The following is an 11,547-nucleotide window of genomic DNA, read 5'->3' as shown; positions in this document are numbered from 1 at the left end:
GCCTGCCGAAGAGCTGGGCCCTAACAGGTTTGCCGAGCAAATTGAATGAGTGCAATCCTTTGCCTCTGCTTATTTAACTACTCCAATCTCGTGTCTAAATGGCCTTTCATTATACTTGTCTTTGATCTAAATAGTGGTAAGTGCTCATTCCTAGCCATTCATTACAGCATTTAATGAAATAGCTTGCACATAATAGGCACTCATGTGGTGGTCGATTTGATTAGATGTCTTGGTTTAATGCCTTCATTCACAGGATGTCAAAGTTTGAAGAGACCTGTGACCCCTCAACTGGTGTGTGAATGGGTGATGTCTGCATGCCAGTGAGTTTGTCACACACTTTGGTGTCACTGGACTGGACAGCAGAGTCTGCCTCGGGCAAGCTAGTAGTGTGTGAGTCCTTGACTTCATGTAGAAGGGATTTGACAACACAAGTTCAGGTGATTTTAAGAGTGCATATATTACAGCTGGGGACAGTGAGAGTTTAAGAGACAGAAAGTTCTCACCTGAGATTAGGCGAGGGCATGCTCCAGAGAGGGCCCTGTGCTGGTTGAGGGGGTTTATCTGTTTCCAAAGGCGGCGATTATTAGGGGAGGTCTCAGGGTAGGATCACAATAGAATATTCATCAGCTTCCCAGTGTGTCCTTTCAGGGGGTTATTAGTCATTGCATTTGGTCCTGGCGTCACCAGCCTGGTTTTGCTGCTTTTCTGGGTCTGGAGCTGAAATTCAACCAAGGCCTAGATGTTTTCTATAAGGAGGAAAGTCAGGGGATCATCTAAACCACATGACCAGCAATATGAAAGTCACCCTGGAGGCGAGGTTCGGCACCAGTTTTACCCTTTGCTAGGCGTTGTGGCTTCCCACCCATGATCTTCGGTATCTGGCTGTAAATTGCTCAACTGGTTTGTTCAGCCATCTGTCTGAGTTTCCCCATCCTACCTGCCAGGAATTGTCCTGCCTCATAGGTTTCTATACTAACACATCCCTCTGGCTCTTCGCTGCTGCATGGAAAACTCTCCTTGTTCAGTCATCAACAGCATTTGGTGTGTGCTTTCTGTCTTCTTGTTTTTTATTAAATTTATTGAGGTAGCACTGGTCAATAACATTATATAAATTTCAAGTGTACAACTTTATAATATAACATCTGTATACTCCATTGTGTGTTCACCACCCAAGTCTAGTCTCCTTTCTTGTCCACGTGTTGTGTGCTTTCTGATGTTGATAGTGATGGTGAAGGAAAGTGTTAGCTGCCAAGGGAATTTCTCTGCCATCCTCTTGATAACAGTATTAGTATCTAAAACTTAATAAATGTCTTCTATTGTGAAGATATTTTGCTGGGCATCGGCAGAACAACAATACCAGGCAAAAATAAATAGTGCTTGCTTTTAAAGAACTAGTAAGTCTAGGAAGGGAGGTGGACCCAACAGTTATAGAACAATAAGATAATTGTTGGATGGGAGTATGCAGAAAGCACAAGGGAGGCCAGGCCATGAAGGAATGGGGAAGGGGATACGAAAGAGGATGGGGAAGGGGATGGGTGGTGGCAAAGAGGAAGTAGAGAATACTGATAAGTTTGCTTGATGGACAAGCTGGGGAAGCAGTCCCAGAAGGAAAGGATGGAATGTGCCAAGTAAGGAAGTGTGAGCACAATGCTCGGGGCCATTACATCCGGGTCAGTATTGTAGCCCCAGACCCGGAAAGATAGTGGTTAGGGAGGTGGAGAGGCAACCGCGGAGGCTGGAGAGTTGAGGCAGCAGTCAGGTCCTCAAGGGCCTTTCTTGGTATGTGAAGGAATTAGTTTCATCATGTTGGACTAAGGATCTTTGGGGAATTTTGAGCAATGGGCTGATATGCATAATGAAAAGACCTTGCTGGTATCTTTATTGTTGACAGAGGTTGAGGCTTAGGGTAGAGGGAAACTGGTCAGAAGGCGATTTTAGTATTTAGGAGAGAAAGATGAGAGCTTAGACCAGCAGTTCTCAACCTGTGGGTCGAGACCCCTTTGGGGGTCGGATGACCCTTTCACAGGGGTCGCCTAAGACCATTGGAAAACACATATATAATTACATATTGTTTTTGTGATTAATCATTATGCTTTAATTATGTTCAATTTGTAACAATGAAAATACATCCTGCATATCAGATATTTACATTATGATTCATAACAGTAGCAAAATTACAGTTATGAAGTAGCAACGAAAATAATTTTATGGTTGGGGGTCACCACAACATGAGGAACTGTATTAAAGGGTTGTGGCATTAGGAAGGTTGAGAACCACTGGCTTAGACTAAGGTAGTGATGGAAGGATTGGGATGAGGAACAGAGAGGAGATACTTAAATGAACATATGAAGGAGAGCAGGTAGGACTGGAGGATGACTTCTGGTTTGGTGACTGGGGCTCCTGGGTGGATGGTGGTGACAAGTTGAAGATGAGGAGCCATGAACCCTCTCAGGTCAAGATAGTTAACAGTCATTACAAAATTTTTATTTTTCAATTACAGTTTACATTCAATATTTTTTTGTATTAGTTTCAGGTGTACAGCATAGTGCTTAGACAATCACCCCCGATATTTCCAGTACCCGCTTGGCACCATACACAGTAATTGTACTATTGACTAGATTCCCTGTGCTGTACTTTACATCCCCATGACTACACTGTAACTACCCATTTGTCCTTCTTACTCCCTTCACCTTTTTCACCCAGCCCCTCAACACTCCTCTTTTCCTCCAACTCTAGCAACTGTCTGTTCTTTGTATCTACGAGTCTGTTTCTGTTTTGTTTGTTCGTTTATTCTTTAGATTCCACATAAAGTGAAACAATAAGATATTTGTTTTTCTCTGACGCGGTTAAGTCATTTTTATCTACTGCTCTGAAGCTCAGAAGAAATTTCTGGCTAAAGATACAGATGAGGCACCGACAGTCCCCAGAGAGAGGAGACAGGGGTGAAGGATCTCTAGAAACACCCGAATTAAGGAAAAGGCAGCGCAGGAGAAACCAGCAAAGGAGATGGAGGAAGAAAAGCCGGAGAGTGGAAGAACAGAGGTCATGGCAAGGTGAAGGTTTTAAAGGGGGGAAAGTGATCAATAGCGGTAAATGCTATTGATCAGAGAGGAGCCGAGTCAGGACCATTTATTTTAACAGCTCTGAGCACTGTGGTGGAGTGATGAGCCAGGACGCCTACAGACAAAGGCAGAGAAGTTTTTAGAGGCGTGGCAGTGAAAAGGAAAGAGAGGATGATAAAGTCACACTTTTTAAAAGGAAATAAAATAGGACAGATTTGGATTTATTACATACTGACAGGAAGGAGCCAAATGAGAGGAAAGACTGAGGATCAGGAAGAAAGGGGAAAATTAAAGAAGCAAAGAACCTGAAGTGGGAAGGGGTGGAGGATGGGGGTGGAGGAAGGCTGACCTTTCCCTCTGAAATGTGGAGGGAGGCCATGGGCCGGGTGCTGATGAAGATGTCGGTTAGGAGTGGTGAGTGAAGGGGTGAAGCAGGAGTCATGTGAGGGAGTCTGTGGACTCTGTATTCGCAGTGCGCCAGGAAACAGTTTTTCGATGTTGATTCAATGGTGGAGGGGCCAGTTTCCGGAGGCACTGCTGGGGTTCACATTCTCTTTCCACGGTTCACTAGCTTATAACCTTGGGAGATTTGCCTGAACATCACGTGCCTCGGTTTCCTCGTCTATATAAGGGATTTGGTGGTAACCCTCAATGGTTTGCTGTAAGAATTAAATGAGTTAAAACGTGTGAAGGGTATGGAATAGTGCCCGGTGTTACTGCATAACAACGTTGTTATTACCATCATCTCCACCACAACTATTGAAAGGGCAAGGGCTATGCCCTCCATCTTGCCCCGTACCCTCCATGTTGGGGCAGCCGCCATGTGCTCAGGAGAGTACCTTCTTCCTGGAAGCCCAGGCCCCTGCTGGCCACGCCCGGGATTTCTTTAAATTAACCAATGACAATCAAGGGACGTGCGCGCCAAAGAGATGACCACATCCTGTGTAAGAAGACCCGACTGGTGCCTGGCCAATCGGCAGGGCCCACAGTCAGCTCCCCTCCCCTCACTCCACCCCCTATTAAAACCCTGTTTCTCCCACGGCAGTTTCACTCTGCTTCCGGTCGCTGCGCCGGCCAGGAGGGGGAGTCGAGCTAGCTCAATAAAGGACCCTCTGCTTTTGCATCGGACTGGCTGGCTCCCTGGGGTGGTTTTCTTGGGGATCTTGAAATCTGGGCACAACACTATCTGCTGAGCCAGAGGGTTTCAGGCACATGGTTGGAGGTTGTCAAGATTTGAACCAGCTGCTGAGTAAAATAGGAGAAGGGACTAGGAACATGAAACATTGCTGACCGATACTGGTGGATAGAGATCAGACTGGAAGATAGAAATTTGCAGTGCAGTCAGTCTGCATGGCCATGTGAAGTTATCACTGAATCACCTAAAGAGAGAGGTTTTTATTTCCCTTTTCCAGATGAGGAAAGTTGAAGTTTAGAGAGGTCCCATCACTTGCCTGGGGTCACTCACGGGTAAGTGGCCAATGCAGGTGACACTCTGCCTTTTGACAACACTGGTGCACAAACACAGCACAGAGCTGCTCACACACCAGCCGTCACCAGGCTTTTGGTTGCAGAGGTGATGGTGGAGTTGCAGCACGCCCAGGAAAAGACCAAAAGAAATGGGATAAACGCAATGATCTGACTTTGTGAAGCACTTCAATGACACTGACTAGTGAAACTTCCTTCAAAATGAAAAAAGGCTAGTTCACATCTCACATACTGGAGACACAGGCCAGACTGGCATGGATTCTGGTAAAGAAGCCTTTTGATGAATGGAGCCTTTACTCAGGGACTTGCCTCAGCACTAAAGCTAATGAAACAGATAATGTGTATTGTTTAGAATACATATCTGGTGTGTCCAGCAGAGTGCCCAGCACACCAACGTGATTAACATGTGTTTGTTGACTGACTGACTTAGTGATGGCTGTGGAGGTGTGGTAAGAGAACGAGGAAGAAAGATTTGGGGGATTCTTAAGAAATTAGATGAACAGAGGAGGTTTTATTAAAAGGCATTCTCTCTAATATTTAAAAGTATAGGCAATACCTAGAAATTACCTAAATGTCTGTAGGACACTCACCTAAACAATTGAAATCACTCAGACATATTAACTGTTCTGACAGCCATAGCCCTACCAGCTTCTAAATGGAAATGGCATAGCTGGATTATACGTGAGTCTCCATGGTTACCGGCATGCTCTAGTTTCCATGGTTACATCTCCCAGTCTCTCACAGGAGTCACACACACACACACACACACACACACACACACACACACTTGAAATTTCAAAGAGTGTTTTTCTTTCTCCCCAGTCTACACAGGTATCCAGGGTTCAAAGGTCTGGGATGAAAGTTTCAGTGATCTTTTGGGGAGAAAAAGAGAGAAGTAGTCATTTTTATGACAGTTCTGTCTATTATTGAACGAGGAAGAGAGAATTCAGTGAGGAAATGTGGCAGTGGAATGAAATCCCTATATTGTGAGTCTGAGCATTTTGTTTAATTAGTGGAGAAGGAAAACGGGTGAGGAAACAACATGCTATTGTTTAGATATAGCTCCAGGGGCGGGGTGGCGGAGGCGGGATGTTGTCCAGAGGTGGAAGGGGGACTTCTGTGTTAGAGGTCATTTAAAGTGACCATTCATCTCTGCGATAGCAGCGCCGTGGCCTCGGTGCATTAATTTCCCGCACAGTCCTCTTTACAAATCATCTCTCATGGCTCATTTTGGCTCAGCCAAGCATCTGTTCTGAGGCATCAGCCCAGGTCAAGACACTTCTGGGAGCTGGCTTTCCTTGGCAGAGGGAACCCAGGTGGAATTCTAGTGCCTCCTTGTGGTGGCTAACATTTACAGCTCTACCTCACCCTCTAGGAAAAAGTGTTTTCTACTAGTGTTGAGGAACCAACAACAGACTTTGCCCATGTATTAATGTATCTACCCATCCACCCCTCTCTCCCTTCCTCCCACAAATTTTACTGAGTATCTATAATATACCATCTAGGCCCTAGAAATGACACTAATAGAAAAAGATGAGATACTGCCTTCACAGAGTTCACAATCTGGGTATGGGGAGAGAACAAAAAAAGTGAACAGTTCCTACTAGTACAAAGAGTTAACAGGAGAAGGATAGCAGGAGGGACCCATTGGCTGCGGAAGCTGTGGAAGCCACCCCAAGGAATTAATTTTCTGGAAGATAAAACATTTTAAAATTTCAATACACAGCTGTAGCACTCATATATCCTGGCTGGGGACAGAATGGGGTGTCCTTAGTTTGTCTTATCTTCAGGGAGGGGGTGAATAGCTAAGTCACTTTCACTCACAGCATAGACCAGGGGTGGGCAACATTTTTGTGAGTGTGTGCCAAAACCAGCAAAATCTCTGACGCAAAATTCTTCTGTGTGCCAACCCTAATTTTTTTGAGAACATGTTACGCCTATTTGATATCTGTTAAGGTGTACGTATGTGAAGAACCTTGAAGAAATAATAAAATTCATTCGAGCGACAAAAACACAGTATATGATGATGAAAAATACATTTATTTTTTAATATATACATGTACACTGATAGTCTGACAGAAAACTTTATGATTCCGTTTGATATTATCAGTGGGACTTTTGCTGCTGCATCACTGATGACAGAGATTTTACATCAGGTTTATATTTCGTGACCTTCAGAGATGTGCATGGGCTACTACTTTCATCCATCTGGCTATTCCTATTACGAGACTTAACAAAATTCATCACTGAGAACAAAGATTCACAAGCGTATGTGGATGAAACCAAAACACTGGTCGGATCTAGGAAGGCAGGGAGAGTTAAGGCAGAGGCACAGAAATTGCTCTTCCCCTCTCTCGTCAATCCATGTCTATGGTCTTTAAGATCACTTGTTATGTACAATTAATTATTTATCTAAGATGCACCTACACTGAATTTATCTGAAAAATAAAAAAGTCAATATTAAGAAAAAAATTGTAAATGGAAGATTATAAGAGAGGGTTTCGCGTGCCAGCAAAAGTTACTGGCGTGTCATGTTTGGCACGCGTGCCAGGGGTTTCCCACCCCTGGCATAGACCCTTAGAAGGCCCAGATCCGAGCTCCCAACATCAGGATCCAGATATCAGAGTTCACTCTGCGCCAAAGAAGTGTGAGCAACCTGCTCCCAGATGGGCAGCCTTCTCCTCCTTTGTCTCCTTCCCACCCTTAGCACAGGAAGCCCGTCTGTCTGGCCAGGCAATATGTCCATCAGTGAACCCAGGAGAATGCATCTGTCTCTGCATGTGTGGCCCTATACTGGGTCTTCAACACTCTATTTTGGAGCACCTGTGAGGTCAATTTCTGGAGGTGTTCCTGATGCACAGGGGCTAACTGGGGAATACAGCTCAACCCCCCTGGGAGGGCAGAATTGGGAAGCTTGCAGTAGAGAGAGTACTGCTGGGATCCCCTATGCCAGCAGCCAAGGGCTGGCTCTGCGACCTGAGCAGGCCCTGTGCCTCCCTGGCCTGTGCCTGCCGCACTGCACTGTTCTCGCGCATTCAGGAACCTGTATCTCCATAGCCTGTGGAGTGGAGGACCACGACTTTGCTAGTTCGGTATCCCTAAACCAGTGTCCTGCACGTCATGGTAACTGGATAAATATTTGTAGAGAGGAGCTAATCAATTTAATTGCTCTTCTCTAGACCTCTTCTATAATGTCTTTTCTTGAGGCATAGGAACTAAAACAGGAAATTTTCTAGGTAGACACACCATAGGTCTGTCCAAACATAGCACATTTGTTTCTTGTATTTTTTTCTCAAATACTTAAAGTATACCAAATACTTTACTAGCTTATTTATTTATTATTACTTTTGGCTATAGCTACATACTGAGTTGATCTAAATGACTCCTGAATGCTTTTATGTATCACAATTGAGAACTCAAAGCTCATACCCTAATAAGTATAATTTTTTAATGACTAAATTAATGCCATTACTGCCCACACTGAAGCTCAATTGCTTGCAAGGCAGCGCACACAAAGCTCATTTAGCAAGTTTCCTATGAAAGGGAACCTCCCCACCCCCACCTTTTATTCTCTTTAGAGTGATACATTTACAGATTATCTAATTGTCACAAATTGAAGGCCAGCAGGACCATAGCAACATTTGGTTGCTAATTATAAGCAACTATTTATTGAAGAACTACCTCCACTTGACAACACTTTAAAAAATCTATTTTTAACTGCTCCATGTCGGGCTTTTTTGCTGATTGTAGTTTTTTTGTTTTCAAATTTTTTTCTGATCAGAATATATTACCTCTTTTGGTAACAATACCTCCAGTTTCCTTTACAGGACCATTGCAGGGGTCCTCAAACTACGGCCCGTGGGCCACATGTGGCCCGCCAAAAACATTTATCCGGCCCGCCAGGTGTTTTTGCCCCCACTGTGTGCATAGAAATTTGTTCATAGTTTTTTTTAAAATTGTAGTCTGGCCCTCCAACGGTCTGAGGGACAGTGAACTGGCCCCGTTTAAAAAGTTTGAGGACCCCTGCATTATGGCATAGAAACTAGAAACCTGCAGAGCTGACGAATGTAGTGGCCCACCTGTGCCCTTCATAACAATGGTTAACTAGAAGTTGCTAACACCAGGCCCTATCTTGGGCTTGAAGAAACGAAGGCGAATTTGCCTGCTGCAAAAAACAACCATAAACTTGGTAGCTTAAAACACAGAATTTATTTCTCACAGCTCTGAAGGTAAGTCTGAAATCAAGGTGTCAGCAGGGCCGCACTGCCTCTGAAGGCTCTTGGGGAGAATCCTTCCTCGCCTCTTCCAGCTGCTGGTGGCTGCAGAGTTCTCTGGCTTGTGGCAACAGAACTCCAGTCTCTGCCTCCATCTTCACATGACCTTCTTCCTGGTGTGCTTTTACATCTCAAATCTTCCTTTTCTTTCTCTTCTAAGGATACCAATCATTGGATGTAAGGTCCACCCTAAATCAAGGATGTTCTCATCTTGAGAGCTATAATTTAATTACATCTGCAAAGACCTTTATTCCAAATAAGGTCACATTCTGAGGTCCCAGGTGGACATGCCTTTTGAAGGCCGCTCCTCCAGACCCTGAGAGACAGGCAGAGAGATAGAATCCTGATGACATGATTTGGGCATCTAGAGCCGCTTGTACCTGTGCTCTAGCAGCAAGGGAGCCTGGGAAATGTTTGCCTTCTATCCTTTGAATCAAAAGGCTCAGTGTCCACGCCTGACATGACAGTAATTTGACTTTTTTGATTCTAGAAATCTTAATACACCATGTTTAAACCAAACCAAGTTTGCTTCTTATATTTTGGAGTGCATTAGAATCACCTGGGGAACTTTACAAGAAAAAAGTGCCTGGGTCCAAACTCAAACCTAAGATAGAATCAAAATCTGATAATAAGGCTAGGTCATCTATATATTTAGTAAGCTCATAGGGGAGTCTGCTGAACTCCAACGTTTAAAAAACAATGACTTAGAGGTTTTGTTGACTAAATTGGTCCACATCTCTAAACCTAGGTATTACTCAGTTTTGGTAAATGCTGAACTAAAGATGCAGTCCTTCTGGTTGTTGCTATGTGCTCATTGTAAGGGATATGTGACTTTTAAAAAAGCTCTTTATGATTAGTTGGTAAAAGGCAATCTCTGAATACATCTTTTCATGTTATTTTCTTAGGAGCATCATAGTATGATGAGTCAACTCACATCTTATAAATTGACTGGTGAGATCTAATCTTGTCTTTATTGATAAATGATTTGACTGGCAAACATTTTTAACTCTAAAAACCTCAGTTTTCAAATGACAATTTTATTAACCAGTATACAAGGCTGTTGGGGGGTGGGGTGGGGAGGAAAGACCAACTTAAAAGACCACAAAACATCCAGTTCAAGTGAAAACTGAAGAATGGCCACAATTTTTAGATTTATTTTCTGGCCAATATCAAATTAATCATATCTATCTATATATAAAAAGCCAGCGTCTATAACGACCGGAATGACTGATTACTGGTCGCTATGATGCCCACTGTGGCCAGCGAACTGGCTGATCAGGGGGTGGGGCCAGCTGGTCAACCTCCTGCGGCCCCCCTCACCCCAGCCAGCCCACCTCTGATCGGCCCGCATCCTCCCCCAGGCCGCCCCGTCCCATAGGGGGCAGAGCTGGCTGGCCAACCTCCCACAGCCCCGCCCCCTGGCTGTCCCTGCCCCTGATCACACCCTCCACCCTAATTGGCTGACTAATCACCCATGGCTCCTCCCCCAGGCCACTGGCCCCCAGTTGGCACCCCCACCCCATTTGGGGGTGGGGCCAGCTGGCCTACTGCCCACAGCCCCTCCCCATGTCCAGCCCCACCCCCAATCAACCCCCAACCCCAATTCGGGGTGGAGCCTACAGGCCAATAGCCTGTGGCCTCTCCCCCCAACCAGCCCGGCCCTGATCAGGCCCCTATCGGGGTGGGTCAACTGGCCAACCTCCTGCCATCTCCTCCTCCCAACAGGCCCAGCCCTGATCTGCCCCGATTGGGGCTGGGCCGGCCGGACCCCACCCATGCATGAATTCGTGCACTGGGCCTCTAGTCTGTTATAAAAAAGTAGCAACCTTAGGTTAATAAATTACTTTCTTTAAGTGAGTAGTGTGAATGAGGTATAGCATTATATATTCTTAGTTGAGTTCAGCAAAATGTGTTGCTTTCAGCCATTATCTCAAAAGATAAAAACCATCAAAACAGGATTCCAAAATGGTGGAGGATGCTACACTGACACTCTCCCAGTACCAAACTGGAAATACAACTAAAATACAGAAAAACCACCCTGAAAAATCTTTCGTCACTTCTTCAGTAGTCCCTTTCATAGTTCAGTTTCTAACTCTGACCCTATATAACAAAAAATTAGGACTTAAGAAAAGGGTTAATGCCCACCCCCCACTCCCAATTACAGAAAAACACATGAAAGAATTTAGGAAGTACAGAGAGAAAAAAAGCTCATAATCAACCAATCCAGTAAACCCACCAACAGTTAGGTAACCCTATGACATGTACAACAGTGGAACCTTGGTTATTACCCAGTGCAGCCCCTCGTGCCATGGTGCTTTTCAGAGCATTTGTCTGTCTTGTCTTGTATTTCTAAATAAATAGTTATGCAGTTATATTGGGATAAGGAAAACCTGGCAAGTAAGTTGGGGTGAAATACTTTTTTTCACAGCCCACAGTGACTTGGTTGAACAGAATGATCTTTACAGGATATTCTCTTTACCAATATTGCCTGTTTGAGATAAGCTAATAATAAACAAAACAAAAATAAAAGACCGAAAATTCTCAGATACAGTGAAACTTTATTTATACATAAAAATTACACCTCAGGAATTCTTTTCTAAAAAGTCTTTTAATTGTAAAGTTCAAAATGAACAAAATTGAAAGGAGCAATGTATATAGCTTTTTAATTTTGTACACACTCCAGTCACAATTAATTTTTTAAGCTGCAAAAAAATATATACCTCTCC

General features: G+C 44.2%; 1 protein-coding gene across 3 annotated transcripts in view; it reads right to left on the bottom strand.

Annotated features, from left to right (window-relative positions):
• Nucleotides 1-8,737: 8,737 nt before the first annotated feature.
• GPALPP1 (GPALPP motifs containing 1) overlaps nucleotides 8,738-11,547 on the bottom strand; it is a 35,493-nt gene continuing 32,683 nt past the window's right edge. The window contains exon 9 of one of the 3 annotated variants that reach the window (XM_036297617.1): nucleotides 8,738-9,010. The gene's annotated coding sequence lies outside the window, so the exon portion shown is untranslated. Of the gene's footprint in view, nucleotides 9,138-11,547 lie in introns of all 3 variants that reach the window. The other 2 variants (XM_036297615.1, XM_036297614.1) reach the window with 2 other exon arrangements.

The sequence above is a fragment of the Myotis myotis genome, unplaced genomic scaffold (assembly GCF_014108235.1).
Source record: "Myotis myotis isolate mMyoMyo1 unplaced genomic scaffold, mMyoMyo1.p scaffold_m19_p_3, whole genome shotgun sequence".
Classification (NCBI taxonomy): Eukaryota; Metazoa; Chordata; class Mammalia; order Chiroptera; family Vespertilionidae; genus Myotis; species Myotis myotis.
Note: the sequence above shows the minus strand (reverse complement) of the source record. Positions and strands in the feature narration are given on the sequence as shown.